Source organism: Talpa occidentalis, unplaced genomic scaffold (genome assembly GCF_014898055.3).
Source record: "Talpa occidentalis isolate TD23 unplaced genomic scaffold, MPIMG_talOcc4v2.1 talOcc4.6, whole genome shotgun sequence".
In the NCBI taxonomy this organism is placed as follows: domain Eukaryota; kingdom Metazoa; phylum Chordata; class Mammalia; order Eulipotyphla; family Talpidae; genus Talpa; species Talpa occidentalis.
In genome coordinates, this window is record NW_023604972.1 from 22,421,301 (window position 1) to 22,440,076 (window position 18,776).

At 37.8% G+C, this 18,776-nt stretch overlaps 1 protein-coding gene and 1 non-coding gene across 10 annotated transcripts in view; both read right to left on the reverse strand.

Annotated features, from left to right (window-relative positions):
- RBM47 (RNA binding motif protein 47) overlaps nt 1-18,776 on the reverse strand; it is a 148,073-nt gene that overhangs the window by 33,089 nt on the left and 96,208 nt on the right. The window contains exon 1 of one of the 9 annotated variants that reach the window (XM_037530605.2): nt 1,903-1,942. The exons of the other annotated variants lie outside the window; for them this stretch is intronic. The gene's annotated coding sequence lies outside the window, so the exon portion shown is untranslated. Of the gene's footprint in view, nt 1-1,902; nt 1,943-18,776 lie in introns of those variants that run through there. 9 annotated transcript variants of the gene reach the window in all.
- On the reverse strand, nt 9,883-9,984 carry LOC119261506 (small nucleolar RNA SNORA72). The gene has a single exon (XR_005129043.1). It is a non-coding gene; the product is annotated as a small nucleolar RNA SNORA72 (small nucleolar RNA).

The window sequence follows — 18,776 nt, forward strand, 5'->3', positions numbered from 1 at the left end:
ATTTTAGAAAGCTCTTGAGACAGAAGAGACCCCATGGAGTAAACAGAGACTGCAATTTCACTTTCTATTTCTCGATTATCTCTAATCAGGTCATTCTTTCTTCTCTTTTAGCAAAATCATCTATCTCTTTTTGGTAGCAAAGAAAATGAACACACTAACATTTACACTATAGCAATAGGATTTTGAAATCTATCTACATTACTAATTCTCTACCTAAGATTCATAGCTCCTGGTTATTGAGTGGCTATCACTCCCCACTCCCTCCATCTTTGCGCACTGACATTTGACCCTTTTTATAATATGCACCTTGTACCAGTGAAACTTAAGGCACCAGTTAGTTACTCATTAAACTCAGGTGCCAAGGGCTGACTTGTACAAATGACGTTGTTAACTGCCCAGCTTGGCCTGTGTGCAGAAGTGGAAAAAAGCAATCATCATAGCTGTGAAATTCTGTCATATCGGCAGAATTGAACTACAAATTGCAGCAATTCGTGCCTGACCTCTGATCTGTGAAGTTAGTCTAAACCTTTGAACCTCAGCTTGGAATTGAGAAACAGCGTTTACTTGTTCTGGAGAAGATGGCTAGCAAGTATTTTCTGCTGTGAATGGTTAACTCTACGACTGCTGGGTGATCCACAGCCACCTCCCCTCAAAGAGTCAGCCAGAATAAGAGACTTATGAGGATGATCTTGACAGTAGACGTCTCACAAAACAGCATTTTGAACAAATTAAATAAACGGAGAATGGTTCCGGATACCAGTCTTTTAAATGAGTATGTAAAAATAATAAGTGGGAATGTGAGATAAATATGCTATAAATATACTCTTTACGAAGTAGACAAAAATAGTTTTAACGAAATCCTTTAAAAAGCACTGATGGTACTCTCATTTATATTTTTAAACAATTATCTAATTTCTATTATAAAATACAAACTCATATCAAGCCATCTTAAATGTAATCATGGGAGATCAGTTACTTTTCTTTGAATTCAAATTACCTTCTAATACTAAACATTAAATGTAGCCTAATGAATAAGCATAATAGGAGTTTCTTGTATAGATATTTGGCCCCAACATTGAATTATGACATTTTATTCAGAATGAAAAGTCCTTCTTGAGGATTAGCATTAGGTGCTTTTCAAATGGCTCCATTGCCAGGTATAGAGAAGCAAGTATGTACGATTCTATTTCTCTGGTGTCTATAAGTTAAAATCAGAACAAATCTCAAATTGTACATAAATATAACTAAACTTTCATTTGCAATAAAAGTGAAACTAATTTGTATACTCTTTAAAACATATGGCCTAACCTTAATTCCATTTCAGAAACTTTACTATTGGTTTGAAAAAAAATGATTGATATAAGAAACTTTTCTTATACCAGAAATTTTCCCAGCGAGGAAATGTCATTATCACTAACCTTTATGAACTACTTGTAACAATGCTAATTCCATTATTTTTTCTTATTTCTCATCATGTATCTTAGACTCACAGATTTCTTATCTAAAGAAAGATTCTGAAAGGAAAAGAAATGTGAAAATTGTCGATAAACTCCTGCTTTTTACCCCATAGTTTATGTAGCAACGATCTGTGGCAAAAAAAAAAAAAGAAAGAAAAAGAAAAGACTTTACGTAGTAACGCCTAGTTTTTTTCAAATGTGTAAAGTGAGGAACTGCAGACAAATTGATTTTTTAAAACATGTTCATAAGTATTTTGGTCTTACTGTCAGCAAGGCAAACTGTGTATTGAAAATTCTTATAAACTCCACCCCCCCCCCATTTTTGGCTTTCCATTAAAAGCAAATAAAACAAATCATTTGTTTATTCAATCTGATCTAAACTACATTAACCAAACACAACCATCTCTTCCTCTCCTACAATTAAAACAAATAAGGTGTCCCCTACCTTTCCAGTCTTGAAATCTGGATGCGAAGGCTAATAGTAACAAAAGCTTTGCTTAAGCAACCTTCACCCTGATCCCAGGAACTGCGTAACTCGGTTATACATGGACATGTCTCCTCATTGGTCAATGAGCTTGGGCCACTCAGAGGACTTGGTGAGAGCTCTTAGCATTTGCTAAGAGCACTTGGAATGCACTTGCAGTGGGTGGTAAAGAAAAGAGGGGAGGTGTTAAAATTGCCAGAGACAAAATGCTCAACAGCAGTCTGAAGACAGAATAGAAAACCTACTGCAACAAATGGATTTGGGGGAAGGACCAAGAAAACAAAAGCTCTGCATTTCTCAGAGAATGAAACTGTACTGAAGTAGTTTGTCCAAACGCCAATACTGACTAAAAGGAAGCAAATGATTTTTTAAATCCACCTTCCTAGAACAAGATGGGTCCTAGTTCCTTGTTCTGCTTGATGCAGATAAGAAAAGCAGTCATTCCTGCTTCAACTGGGTTGTTGTGGGGCTAAGTGAAATAATATGCATGAAGTTACCTTGAAAATTTCCTGGCCTATAGAAAACACTCAAAGGACTACTATGATTTCTTAGAAATATTATGTATTTTTAACAACTATTGCTTTTTTTCTTCTGGTGATATTTAAGGTAGTAACTTGGTTGGAGTAGCCTATATCTTCTAATCACTAACATGTTTATGACAAGCCTGGTAGAAAAAAAGATATAGGCAAAAATTACACATAACTACTCATTTTACTTAATTAATCTGGAATGGAGACAGATTTACTGGTAAGAAGTTATAGACAGGGGATAGGAAGGAAAAAACTGGAGTGGGAAAACTGGATTCATGATGGTGAAAACAATGTGTATAACAAGAGGCCTGGAAGCAGAGTAAAAGCACACTCCTTTTCAAGCTGTTAGATGGAACCTCATAGAAAGTCTCCCCGGGGTGAGTTTGTCAGTTCATGCAGAGGCTGGGAGAGACTGATATAAAAGAGGAGGGTCCCTGGAAGCAATGTCAACCTGGGGCCAGAGGTCACCTGAACCAGGTTGAAAGGAGCTCCATTTTACGTAAGGAGAGAAGCAAACCAGTAACTCTTCCTAAACCAAAAAGCTCAAAGTCATGGGCTCCAGTACTTTTCCCTTTGTGATTATTCTATCATGGTTAACCTTCTCAAACCTTAGTAATCTGAAATGGTCAGGATGGACAGTAAAAGGGCCAGAATGGTGACAAAATTTTAAATCTACCTATATTTTTCAAGAGCGTTTTATTACTCGCAAAATAAAATAATCTAAGGCTATCAATAGTGACTAGAAAATATCAACAGGCTAGTAAAGGGTCAAAATCCAGAACAAGTCTAAGATTATAATCATATTAAATAGTATATAAAACTAAATTGCTTAAGTTCTGATTGAAGGAAAACTGAAGTAATGACACTTTTATGACATTAAGGCAGTTAAAAAAAAAACAATTACTGACTCTCTCGACTACACAGAAGGAAAAAGAAAAATATCGAATGGTTTCACTGATAGGAGAAATATAGGGAATCTGAACAAAGGGTCAAAATACAGAAACAAAACTTGCAGGTAAGCTATAGATCTTAGGCATATAGCAGGGGAGAGGGAGGGGAAAACCCGGGAGGGAAGACCACAAGGGACTGTGGTGATGATTCATGGCTATTGTGGTGGGATAATTATGGGGACTACACCTGAGAGGAGAAATCAAATATTGTACAAAAATGAACAGAGATGTAAGAGATAAATTAATTTAAAAAATTCCTCTTGACTACAAATGGGACCTAGAAAATCTGCCTTTGAGTATGTTACCTAAGAGTTTCTTGCAATTGTAGGTATAAGGCATGCTTTAACCATTAGAAAGTACTTTTGGTTTGGAGGTTTGGGGTGTGTGTGTGTGTGTGTGTGTGTGAGAGAGAGAGAGAGAACATTTTTAAACATTGAGAATGCAAAAACTTAGGAAATAAATCATTTCAAGATGATAAATTTTAAGAAGAAAATGGTAAGGAGAAGACGGCTTTTCACCAATACCTGATAGCAATGATTATAATTACAGTTTTCCCCAAACAAAAAATAAGCCATTTTGAACCAAGTTAAGTAAAACAAAATACATGCACCATTGTACACAGCTATCTGTGGTCTTGGTAAAAACTATGGACTCCAGTTATAACAAACTCAAACAATATAGGAAAGAACACTGAAAAAAGATGTCTCCCCTTCTACTGCCACTGACACAACCCCAACACTACACAGCCTCCGACGTGGGCCAGTGTGTAAAGCTGTACCTCAATGGCACCATGGTAGACTTGGGCTACTTCTTTGTGTATACTTCAGACAGATGGGGCTGGCAACAAAATTAAATTTATCCCTAGAGGAGTGATCCTTTGTATTAACAAAGCACATTTGTTTTTAGTGTGAAGTGACAGCAGGGAAATCTGAGGTCTGAGATGGTAGAGAAAAGAAAAAAAAAAAAAAAGCAAGATATATTCTAAAGTAGATTTAGAAAAAAGGAAAAAGAAACAAGACACAGGAAGAAATGGAGCACAGGTGAAGACAACATGAAGCCAGGGAACTGTTCTGTGGGCTATTTTAAATATATGTTGACTCGATTAAATTCACCTTTACATCCTACTAAGTGAGCGAGTATTACTTTTTTTTTTCAACTAAAGGCTAAGATACAGCCAGTGTAACGTGAAGTGAATGTGGATTTGCTTTGTATCTAATAGTAGTATATAATTTTCCAGAAGTAGATTTTACTCTACTTTTAGAACCTCAAAAACCTTTGCTGAAATTATTTATTGTATTTAAATAGATGGGAGCATGTGTGCATCCATGAGAATCCTAAAGAATGTATGTGATGCACAGAATGGTAATATTATAACAAAGATTAATTCCTACAGACAGCTTTTAGTTTGGGCTTGGCCTCAGCTGTAAGCATTATTAATCTTTACCTGTCCTCTTCTACCACTTCAGACCAAAGCATCTTACTCTGCTTTTAGAGAGCAGTGTCCACAGCCCATGAGATTTCAAAGAATGGTAATATTTTCTTCCAGGTAATTTGTCAAATATCTCATTATGGTATCAACTGGAAGAATTAAGTCATGGACACTGCCATCTAGAATGAAGGGTTTCCTAATGTCTTATCTGGACATTAGGAAAGCATCACACAGCTCTCATTTTACATTTTAAAATGGTATCCTCTCATCAGTATGATTGCTGTAGAGTAGAATTATACTAGCACCTAGTATCTATGTATTTCATTCAATCAATATTCAGCAAATACTTTCTCAAAGTCAGGCACTCTGCTGGGACTATAGCAATGAACAAAACAGAAAAAAATCCCTTCCTTTATGAACCCTATAGTCTTGTGGGAGAAATAGACATTCAATGAACGAATCCGTATGTTTGAATGCCAGAACAAAACACCTTGAAGGCAGCTGTGACTCAGTGGAGCTGCAGACCATGACAGAGGGGGATTCATGGCAACAGTCCATACAACACTGATGGAATCTGAAAAAACAATGGAGGGTCTAAAACAACAACAGAATAAAGATAATGAAAAGATGAGGAAAATAGAGAATAGAGAAAAACAACAGGGATGGAGGAGTGTTTGTGTGTGTGTGTGTTACATGGGGGAGTGGCTCCCACTCTAACTCATAACTCTAACTCTTAACTCTAACTCCCACTCTAACCTATTATTTCTCATAAAAATTAAATTTGTGAGTCCATTAGATTTCCAGTGGTATGAAACCTTAGCATAGATCCTAAGCACAGATGCTCTGAACCTAAGCATAGATCTAAACTCAGGTAAATCACATGTCAAGCACTTTCTACAAGATGGTATTGGCTCAGGCAAGACACCAATGTCATATGCAGCAGCAGGATCCAGGTACATATCTGATGACATAAATCCAAGAGAGAACATAATGCTTTTTGGATGACTGTTTTGAAGTAAATCTACTGCCTTTCCACTGCTTTTTCAGGTTAGTAGGAACTTTAGAGGGTTTATGTTGGTCAGGCTAAGACTGCTGCTCTGGGATTTCTTTTTTTTTTTTAAGATTGATTTATTTATTTATGCATACAAGAACTGGGGTATAGGCCAGAGATGTGGGGGGAGGGGAGGCTGTGAGAGAGGATTCACCAGAGTGAGGAGAACCTGCACATCTACTGAAATACACTGCTGAGGGGAGCAGCGCACGAGACAGGAGAGGTCCTTTGCAGCATATGGGCTAGCTCCCTGGCCGGGGATTGAACTCATGCTGCAGTGGCTGGCGATAGCTTGATGGTGCTGAGATTTAACCCCTTGCGCCACCAAGGAGGCCCCTGCTTTGGGATTTTCATGGCCTCACTCCAGCACATTGCCTCCCCGCCCAACCTGTAACACAGTCTTAGGTCCTGATTGTGTACATGCTCGATTGATGCTCTGTCCTTTGGAAGCGCAGCAGAAACGCGACTCAGAGAGAGGAAGAAGGGGGTGCAGGGAGTGGACCAGGACTACAGGGTCTAGGGTTCCAGCATCTGACACTAGATGACTTCATTGGTACTATGAGAATTCATCAGCACTACTGTGTTTACCTGTAGCACCTATCAGTAACTTCTGAGACAGTGAATGAGAGAATTATCCAACAAATTAGACCCAGTGACTCCCCACCCCACATCTAACCACTCGCTTTCCCTTCCAAACTTTCCTCAAGACAAGGGACATTTTTTTCCCTTTTAAATTTAAATGCATCTGGGTGTATAGGCGAAGGAAATTCTGTGGGGACTACATCTGGGGAGGTGGAGGGAAGCAAATATTGTTTAAAAATAAACAGTGATATAAAAATATATAAATAAAAAGATAAATAAATAAATAAATAATAAAAAATGCATTTAAATGCATCACAAAAGCACAGCCATTCTCTGGTTCTTGGCCTTCCTGTGTCACGGACAGTCATGAAGAGCCCGCAGACTTCAAGCACCTGTTTATTATGTACAACAATTACAAAAGCACATCTGTGAGGCAGCCAATGAAGACCAACAAAAAGAAATCATCACCCAAGTTTCCTTTCATTTAAATTCACCGAATCTCAAAAAAGCAACTAAATTCTCTATCGCTCTGTCACATACCAGGCAGTGTTCTAAATGCTTCCCGTATATTGACTCGTGCAGTCTTCGGAAGTACATCTGGAGATAGGTACTAGTATTATCCCCAAGCTACAGATGAGGAATCGAAGATGTACGGGGCATAAAGGGAATTGACCAAGACCAGCAAGTTATCGAATAGTGGAAGGATCTGAACCCAGGTCGTCTGGTTCAGAGATCACACTTTACACCACAGCTAGGCCAGCAGATGGTGTTTGTTCTTTCCTTCCTTCCTCTCTTTTTTCCTTTTCACCTACCTCCCCAGCTACTGACCCCTCACCTCTTCCTCTTGCTGCTCACTGACTCTCCAGAGACAGGCATTTCTGTACCTACAGGAAAAGCACTGGAACTTTAAAGGGTGGCACCTTTGGAGCCAAGGAGGGAAACTTTAACACTTGGTGAGTGAAAACATGATGTAAGATAAGCCCCCAAATCTAGTTTAAATCTCAAGATAATTCTCCTTGCATTTTCTCCCTAAACACTTCCTCTATCCTAGGCAGCATTGTCCATTAATTCATTAATCCTTCTGGATCTTATAGTGATCCCTTCTGCCCTTGAACACAACCAACTGTAGTGTTTCGTAAGCTAAGCAATTATCAGTCTTTATATATCCTGTGGTTGTTTTAACAGACGTTTATTTTTAAAAGAGGAAGTTTAAATAAATATTGAATGAAGGTGGAGAGGAGGTGCCTATTACAAAGTCATAAATAATGTGCAAAATCCAAGTCCTGTGTTCCACTTTGGCTAGAGAACAGTTAGTTACATTAAGTTATAATGTAAAAAGCAGATTCCCCCCCCACCCCACCCCTCAACTCCTTCAAACGTGCAGTCAGGTTAACAAGAGCTCAGGAAGTGTGTGGTTTTGCCAAGTATTATATGAGTTTTACTCTTTAATAATTCAATAGTTTCCTCAAAATTGCCACAGAAATCCCCTACCATTCCGGATTTACCGAGTACTCTGCTTTTCCATTCTAATAGATGTTTACTAAGTACTTTCAATAAAACTCTGAGATGTACTGAGGAAATGGCATCAAAGACCTGGACCATAACATGGTCTATTAAGTAGGAACTAACAGTCTTTTTGGACAGATGATTAAATGTCAGATAATTAAAACATTAAAAAAAGAAAAATATAAAGCACTACATGCTGTGACGACACTGTGAGCTACAGAATCAGGTAGAGAACAGTGTGAAACATACCAGCGCCGAAGGGCAAAGCTTTCTGACAGAGATGCCCATCAACCTGCTTTCTGGCTTTTTTCTTGCTTCATAAGACCTCTGAGTTTAGTTTATTTAAGCTTAATTTCCAACATATTCTTTTACCATTTTCTCAAAGGAGCTCTTACTTGTAGAGAACAGAAAGGTAGATATTCTGAAGAAACTGAAAAGAAATATGGAAATAGAAGTCATGCCAAAATAACAACAACCCTAATAGATTAAAACTTTAGCTGTGTGGATCTATAAACACAGGCTAAGTCATTAATCAGGATCATGAGGCCATCTTTAATAGATCCGTTCCAAGGTAGATGAGATTAGATAGCATGCTAAAATGAGCAGGGAGTGTATGTTCAAGAAAAAGAACACCACAAAATATCCCTGAAACAAATAGTTTAGACATAGTGAACCTAATTTTCTATGAGCAAATGGTAATTTTGCAAGACACTCGATTTTGAATTGGCCATGAAAGTCACTCAATCATTCAAAAATGGTTACTGATCATCCATTGTGTGTGGCTTGTGCTATTGTGGTGACTGAGACTGACAAGGTCCTTCTCCTCATGTTGGGAGAATAAATAAGCATAGTAATGCTTGGGGCGGGGATACTATGAGAGAGAATAAAGGAGGATTCGGAGGGGAAAAATTATGTATTGCTTAAGATGGTCAGGGCTGTTCTTTCCCTGTAGAACAGAGACATGAGGAAGTCAAGAGCAATCAGCTTGAAGTCCCGAAGAAAAGGCATTCCAGAAGCAAAGACTGCAGTTGGGAAACAAACTTGGGATTATATGAACAAGAAAGAGGTGGTGTGGCAGAAGCTGTGAGCAAACTAGGGACTTTATAGGGTTCTCCTGGGCTTCTAGGAGGTTTCTGAGCAGAAGGGATGTGACTGGATTTTCTCCACACCACACTCTGGCATGGGGATGAGAGGCGTGCAAATGCAGCAGAGAGGTGGGCTGGAAGCTGACCTAGTCAGACAGAGATGGGTAGATGGTGGCTAATAGGAGAGTGGTCACATTGGGGCATTAAAAAGAAAAGTTGACTTGGAGTTGCATTTTAAAGACTGACAGAGATGGCTGATGGCAGTGTCCAGCATTCAGGTGGCAGTGTCTGAATTAGCAGTGGGAGAAGACTGGTCCCAATAATACCCTCTCAGTAACAAGAGGTGGAACTTTTTTTTAATGGCACGACATTTAGTCATTAGCAGTAAAAACACAAATATATAGTGTGAGTGTTGTTAGTCATCAGCAGTGCATTGAATTTATTTTCAGAAATCTAAGTTTCAGTCAGCTAATGCCCTCAGTCCTCAACTTCATTACTATATTGTGTATGAACTCTGAGACCCTCTCCAATTCAAGTTTTCTGATTCTTTCTTGATTCTTAAATTAAAAAGAATGTAAATGCTATGAAACTGACTTCAAGGCCAAGAATCAAGAACATACACAAAACAAAGTTTCAGCAACCTACATTATTTTTTTAACAGTAATTTTACAATTTGTTTAATGCCAAGTGGCAATCAAATTAGCAGTGGCTATCCTCAAGTTATACTAGCTGTTCTGTCATTTCTTGAGGTTATTCAAAGATACCTAGAGTTACAGAATTTCCATAAAATATATAAATCAGACTTGGTTTTTATGACCAGCATCTATACAACCAGACCTAGGGTAAGTGGCCTAGGACACATGCATGGTCTTAATATAATGAATGTTTAGCTTGCCCTGACTATTTTTTTTGAAATGCCTTTTTTTTTTTAAAGATTTATCTATTTATTTATTTATTTATTTATTTTTAAAGATTTATTTTTATTTATTTATACAAGCACTGGGTACAGTCAGAAGCGCGGGAGAGTGAGAGAATTCACCAGAGCCAGAGTGGGGAGCAGAGCAGGCAGAAGGACTGAAGTACACTGCTGAGAGGAGCAGCGGGCGGCAGGAGAGGTCTGCGTGCCATGTGGGACCCTCCTCCGGTGGCAGGGGAGCAGCCGGGGATCGAACCGGTGCTGCAGAGGCTGCGGGCAGCTTCGCAACCCAGCGCTCAACTGCTGCACCACCGGGGAGGCCCTATGAGATATATCTTTAGCACAGATAACTGTGGTCATCAGAAAAATTTTTAGAGCCCCCATTCTCTCCTTTTCAACCCATCATTAAGTTCTGCAATTCTTTCCCTATCCTTTCTTACTGATTTAGCTCAGCACTAACCATGCACGACCTCCCACTTCCCCGCTTTGCTTCCCCCTTTGATAACCACTTTCCCTGCCAACCATCCAGAAAGCAGTAGGAAGAGCTGTCCACTCTAAGTACTGTTGGGATTAGGTTACCCCATGAAGGGATTTCATGTGATCTTGGTCATCCATCACATTGCAAGCTTTTGATCATGAACTGTAAATCTTTGGTTAACTTCTGATTACAAACCAACACATGTTCCTCTCAACCTCAACAGACACACACCCACACACAAAATCCCCAAGATAATCTTTTTTTCTACTTTCTCAAGCTAAACAGGTCTTTGTTTTCCTTCAAAATCTCTGCTAGAATCATCTTCTTCAGAAAGATTTCTTATTCAGGTATCTACTGTTCTCCAAACAACTTCAGTGTTATACTGCTTCAGCATTCCTTCCTCTTCTTTTTTATTTTTTGAAACATTTGGCAGTTATGTGTTTGCCATTTGCAATCAAACTTGCAAAAATGTATGGAAATTTGTTTCCTCACATTATTTAAATACTTCCATTGTATATAAGCTATAATTCCCTATTGAAGGATTAAAATGTATGAGTTTAAGACCATCTCTTGTAAAAAAAAATATATATATACACCAATATTCAACTATTTTGTTTGTTTGTTTACATAGTTGTCATTTGTGTGCAAGAGACACAGGTCCAAGCATTGGCTTTCAGTCTCTTGCTTCTGCCCGGTGCATACACACAGAAATTCACTAACCTGAGTGCTCAATCATTGTTCCTGACAAGAATTCCAGCTACTGGTAAAATATTTTTGACTTACAACATGAAGTCATAAATCATAAGAAAATTTTGCTTATTAAGAATCATTGTAAAACTAAGACCTCAAAGCTCAATCTCTTTAACTGTTTAGGAAGGAGGAAAATCACATTTTTTTTCCCTACAATCACCCTCAGTCTACTCATAGGGATTTAGGTTCATTTTGGATACCAGGCATCAATGTCAGGCCCCCAAGTTATTCTCTGTGTTAGCTCAGAAGACACATAGACTGTGAGCAATCTTGGGATGGTCAAAAATCATTTATTAGCTCTTTAACACCACATTTATTGAGGATTGACAGAAGGAGCTGGATGAGTTAAAAAGTAAACCAGAATGAAAGCAGGAACTGAAATATTCCTTATGGTCACCACCATCTGATGATGTCAGTGATTTCACCTTGACAGCATCCAATTCTTTTTTATCAAAATCCAGTGTCCATGTGGCTTAACTTAATGTCTTGGCACTCTCTGAAAACGATAATTTAAAGTGCTGACAGTCTCTTATTCTGCTGGCCTAAAAGTTTCAGTGAAAGTAGATAGTCAACGGCCTCCCGGTGGCGCAGCGGTTGAGCGCTGGGTTGCGAAGCTGCCCGCAGCCTCTGCAGTGCAGGTTCGATCCCCGGCTGCTCCCCGGCCACCGAAGGAGGGTCCCACATGGCGCAGACCTCTCCTGCCGCCCGCTGCTCCCCTCAGCAGTGTACTTCGGTCCTTCTGCCTGCTCTGCTCCCCGCTCTGGCTCTGGTGAATTCTCTCACCCTCCCGCGCTTCTGACTGTACCCAGTGCTTGTATAAATAAATGAATAAATCTTTAAAAAAAAAAGAAAAAAGAAAAAAAGAAAGCATTAAACTTATTAAAAAAAAAGAAAGTAGATAGTCAATATAACATACCGATTGATAATACAGACCTTCATTTTATCTAGCAACTCTCAATAATGTATTCTCAACAGATCACAGAGACTTTTGTTGGATATTCAAGTATTTAAGGAAATCAGACCTGAGAGCTATCTGTGGCTGCTGACCCCAGGCCCCTGGAATTGTCTCTTTTAGATTCCACAGCACCAGGCTCCTCAGCATGCTCGCTGCCCCACTGTTCACGTCCCTGTATAGTCATAGGTAAGTGGCTGCACAAGAAAAAGAACGGCAGCCCCATGTATGAAGAGACAAATGAAATTTAATTATTTTATAATATGCACTATGTATTAATATATAATAACTGTACATTGACTATCATACTAATTCAGTCTCCTAAAAAATAAATCTACTTTTACCTCATCCTAGGAAAATGTATATGCCAGTGAAAACTCATCATCAATTTGTAGACTAATGAGTTATTTTTCTCTTTTCTCCTTATGTATAGTTTGTATTTTCTAATTTCTCTCTACCTACAGGCCAGAGAAAAGCGGAATGCACATCCTATTTGCTACTTAATGATGCTTTTGATGAAAAGGTTTAATAGGAAAAATAAGAAAGTGAGAGAGAAAGGGAGGGAAAAATAACTGAGTACTGGTTGTACTTATTTTACTAATGAGAGGATTTGGGGAAATCTCTGTATAATATTTTATTTCCTCTTTTGATTGAAAATGAAATAATAGCTTTCCTATAACAATCTTAATGATGTTTTGAGGAGAGAAAAAAAAATATGGCATTTATCAAAATGTCTGAATTTTTAGGAAAAGATACATTGATATATTACTATTACTATTAAAATAATGCTTGTCTATTATTTGAGTATTAAATATTAATACTTATATTCAAATAGCATTAACACGAGACTATTATGTAGCTGTAGTTAACAAAATGTTTTTATTAAACTTTACTTTGCTTGATGGTTTCTGCATTATCTCAGTCAATATCTCACATAAATAACTCTAGGTTGATCATATTTTAAGGTTCACTGGAAGCTTTCATAATGAGGTTTGATCCATACCTTTCTTCTTCTTGTAAAAGTAATAGCCATTGTTTGGTTGAAGGATAAAAATAATATGCTATTTTTTTAATCCTTGAGACATGCCTGTTAGATACATAAACATCAGCCACAGGCCTAGAAACTTCAGTGGGAAAGCAAGCGACCCCCATGGAGTCTCAAGTGGCAGCACTTCAATGCCAGCTGCTCTGGTATGTTCAGAGAAGGGCATTTCTACCTGCTCCTCAAGAAGAGAACTTCTAGCATTGTAAATCTTAAATTAGAATGTTTTAGTGATACCATTTTCATAATTTATGGTACTTCTATCCCGAGCTCGCTCCAAATTTGCTTAGGAAAATATCTTTCCTGTCTTGGTTCTATCATCATAATATGGGAGAATGATCAAATAAGATCAATGATCCTTCTGAGCAAAGAAGCTCTTTTGCTGGGAACTAACATCAAGGGCTGTCACAACCCTAGAAGGAAATGTGTCTCAGCACCTGGTAGCCAATGTAGGTGAAGGTCATTCTCACAGCACAAGCTGGTGAGGTCACGGATGGTTGCCAAAGAAGCACAAACTAATGGAAACACAATTCCGGGGAACATTGCATTTAGCTCAGCATTGGCCTGTTTGGGTGAACAACAAGAACGGTAAAACATGAAAAGCTAAGTACAGCTAATGCTTGCTGAGCATTTGCCATGTACCAACGCTGGGCTAAGTGCTTCACATGTTAGCTCATGTAATCCTCACATCAACACTGGGCTACCAGTACTAACTGTCTTTATGCTTAGTTTTACAAATGCCTCACAGCTAGCTATTAACTATCAGAGAGAGATCTCACAAGGAGCCAGAGACCACATTTGGACCCCAGAACCACACAGACTCCGCCACAGTGAGAAGACAGTACTGCATCCACTATCCTGGAGTACCTACCTGCCTTGTATATTCAGTTGTTCTGTCACTCTGTCCCTGGAGGAATTGGTGTAGACTTAGATTCAGCAGTGGTTATTCACACTTACCAGCTGTCATATGGGGTATAGTTTGGGGAACAGAGACAACAATCTAACTGCAGCAAACAACCTGACCTTCCACTCTAAGAAACTAGACAAAGAGGAGCAAACTAAACCTGAAACAACAGAAAGCAAGAATGAAACTGAATAAGATAATTTTAGACACTACACAAAAAGCATACAACCATAAAGTAATTAAATTGCAGTTTGCCAAAATTAAGTTTTTGTACCTCAAAGGGCATCATTAAGAAAGTGAAAAGTCAACCCATAAAATGGAGTTATCTTATTTTTTGTTTGTAAATTATTACTCTAATAAAGTATATGTATCTAAAACATAAAAAGAACTCTTTACTCTCGATAATAAAAAGACAACTCAAATTAAAAATAGGAAAAGGCTCTGAATAGACAATTCTTCAAAGAGGAGAGACAAAAGGCCAAAAAGTACATAAAAATACTCAACATTAGAGAAATGCAAAGTAAAACCACAATGAGATACCACCTCACACCCACTAGGATGACTATAATCAAAAGGACATAATAATAACCTTTAGCACGTATGTGTTGGAGCCCTCTGCACTGCTGGTGGGAATGTAAAGAGTGTAGCCCTGTGGAATTGTCTGAAAGTTCCTCCAAAGGATGAACACGGTTATCACATGACCCAGCAATCACACTCTGAATTGCGAGAAAGGAATACTTAGAAACACAAAAAAATTGTACATGAATAATCATAGAATGATCATTGTACATGAATGATCATAGAAACTTAACAGCAAACAAGTAGAGATAATTCAAATGTCCACTGAATAAATACATTTTTTAAAGTAGGATAAACTCACAATGGAATAGTTATCAGCAACAAAAAGGGAAAGGGTACGTACTGCTATATGCTATATGCTATGGATGAGCCTGGAAAATATTAAACTAAACGAATGAAGTTAGACATAACAGACCACATATTGTATTAATTTAATATATAGGAAATGTTATAAGTCTATATAAAGATAGAAAACGTATTAATGGTTGTATAAAACTGGAGGTAGATAGGTGGGAGGAAAGGGGAAATGACTGACAATGGGAATGGGTCCAGGGGATTTTGTAGGGAGTTGATGAAAATGTTCTAAATTGATTGCAATGATGATTGCACTTCCTTATGAATATACCAAGTCCCACTGTATTGCACACCTTATCAGAGGTGAATTGTATGGTATAGGAATCAAATCCCAATTAAGGATGTTATTGCAAAAAAAAAAAGTTAAACATGTGAGTGTGAGAAATATGGCCTTTGCTGCAGCTTACCACCGCTATATTTACAACGACATATACCAAAAATTTCTCTTGAATCGCTCCCATACAAGCACCATTTTCAGGAAATAAAATCCAGTCACTCAGCTGTGGGAACTGGGATGTTCTTGTTACATGTTACCCCCTAATTTTCATTTGGACTAAAGCTTTACAGGTAAAAATCTCACCTCACAGATTAACATTACAGAGAAGGCTCTGTTATGACACTGACACTTTAATATCCTGGTAGATTTCTTAGTTCTTTGCTATTCTCAGAGGATAGTATATGAAAAAAATGCATTCTCTGGTCCCTGCTTACTTAGCACTCCGTGATCATGGTGTCCACATGGGCAGGTCTGGGTACAGGATGCTAGGGATGGGAATCCCAGGCTCAGATACTGCTAAATTGAGGATTGTCCTATAACCCTCCCTTCTCAGCCCCAGCAACAATGACTTACCTTCATCTTCCCCTTACATCTTCCCTTCTCAATCATTCCCTGTCCACCCAGCCAACCTTGCTTTCCAATATCCCAAGCCTAGCATAGCAGAAGATAACACGTTTAATAGTCTGGTACACATGAGCTCAAAAACTAATCACATCACTTCCCATATAGTAAGCTGAGCAAGCCACAGATATCAAATTTGTAGAATGAAGATCATTCAACACACAGATTAAAAAAATATGTATTTCTAAAGTTTCTGTGATGGATTGGGTACTGGACAGCACGTAAGCTCCGTGGTCGAAAAACTCAGTCTAGTAGGAGTCATTGAAAAACAAACAATTATTACAATACAGAGTGATAAATACCATGATGGATGGTATTATAACTGATGGAGAGAATAACTAATCCTCTTGATAGTTGAAAAAGAGGAAGTCTTTATGGTGTGACAATGTGTCTACAGAACACTGAACTCATAGCAAGTGCTCAAAGAGTGTGAAGTTCTTTTCTTATAAAGGGCCCAAGGAATTTAGAAGAAAAAAAATATACATACTAATTTTGGTGAGAAAGATAGGAACTGGGAAGGCTTGTCCACTATTCTGGCCAGAGTGTTACCAAGGGCTAATTCAACTAAAGAAAAGTGGGCACCTGTGTTTTATTTCTTCCTGCTCAGGAATATGATAATAAGAAAGATATTATGAAAAATTTATATTATAAGAAATAAATGTGGGTGTCCTGGAGCTAATATTGTGAATTTCAACTTACAATTCTAATTTTGCCAAACTAGAACATCCTATAAAATGATTTTTAAAATCTCGACTTATTTATATTATAATCATTTGACACATATTTATCAACACCTTAATATGTGCTATGAGTCAACAGAGATATAAATTTACAAAAAGCTTACAAATGACATGGGAAGATTAAAGAAAAAATCTTTAATAATCAAATACATGGCAGAATTGCATGTTGTATTTGTTTCCGCACAATAATTTCTCAGATTTTCTTGCTCTTGAAAAACAAAGCAGGGAGATAATAATGGTCTCTTTTTAATCAGACATACGCTTATGATAATTCCTAGTTTTTAGATATTTGTAAATGGACTTTCCCTTGGTGGGGGAAAAAAAGAAATGATAGTTTCACAGTAGAGACAAGTACTGAGTGTTCTCAGAGCAAAATCTTGCTGAAATGATAAAACCTCTAGTAGTTATCAAAAAGCCTAGTTGCCTAGATAAATAATCCTGAAGTCAGTAAATCTGTGGTTGTGAAAGGAACATGGTGCAATTCAACTTTGGAATCTGTGTCATAACATGTGGGGACTCCCAAATCAGAGATCAAGGAAGCACTCTCCTACCTACCCACCTTCCCCGTGTCATCTAGTAATGGGCCCCTCTGTGCCCAGAACCCAAGAATGGTATGGGTCTGGCACCATGTAGAAGAATCAAAGTCCTGGGAATGAGAAAGCTATGGGGTTTTCCTTAGGAATGATAGTTGTGACAGCACTAAAAGCCTGAGAATGCTGAGAAAGCAAAAACCAATATAGGGGACAATAGTTGAGAGATAAAAACAATTGAAAACAATCCTGGTGACTTTTTTGAATTCTTTGATCCAGTCATATTGCACTTTTAGACTCTATTAGGTATTTATATCTATAATTTTATGTAAATAATTTAATTTGATTTTGCTCTTCCAACTCATCTTTTCATTTCAACAAATGTACTTTCCGGGCTTATAAAAAGCTGCCATTTTCCCTCCTTAATTCCTTTCATAAAATTTTACCAATTCTATAATAGAAGAGTGTGTTGTTAATCTAACATTACATCTTTGAAGAGAGTGCTAACCTTCAAACAGAAAACTGGCAAAGCCCATTTCAATTGAAACAAGGCTCCTCTTAGAACTTCTTCACTTTTAAGTGCTGAAAAATAGTCAGATCTTTCCCTTTCTCTACTAGAAACTTACTAAAAGTACTCATGTTCATGGACAGAGCCTATCTGCAGTGGTTACAGCTGGACGCCACTGAAGTATGGCCCCTAAATGGCCCTGTTGCCTGGATGCATTGAAGTATGGCCCCTCTATGGCCCTGAGACTCACATCTGAGTCTGCTGCCCTGAGTGTTAACTGGGATCCCTTAAAGGATTCAAAAGCAACAGTGCATCCTCATTTTTGTTTCCTTCTATTTTTATCTGCCTTCGACTTCCCTTTTAGAAAAAGACAGAGAATGCACATAAAAATAAACAAAACCCACCAGTTGGCAACTTTTACAAAAAATTATGGAAAATAGGTAAGGGAATTTTTACCAGAGTTAAAATAAGCAATAGATCATCCACAAAATAGTGTGAAGTAAGGCTACCAGTGGAAATGATGGCTTTCAAGCTATTATTACTCAGTCTATCATTACTTCCAAACTGTTTATACACACACACACACACACACACACACACACTGCTTACATAGATGTATATACATACACACACATATACATATATACACACACATATATACATACATATATGTTGAACAATTATTGTTTGAACGTTGGTTGAACAACCTGAATGGACAATGAAAAACAATAACAAAAAACCTAACAACTAGAATTTTTGAAGGCTCTTGGGTAGCTGATATAATCGCTTCTAAATCCTAGAAAATTAAGGTACGCACACATTTTAATTTGTAATACCATGTATAAATGTGACTGATTTCATACCTTTACAAACTGGAAAAGATGTTATAGTTAGCTTCAAGTAAATTTGTTTGGTTAGCTTATATTTCTCTATGGGATTACCTTCATAACCCTTTAAGTAGATAATAAATACTTGTTGAATGAATACATAAAGAAGGGGGGAATTGCAATGCAGAATTTGGTGGGGGGGGGAGTTTATTTCAAACAGAAAA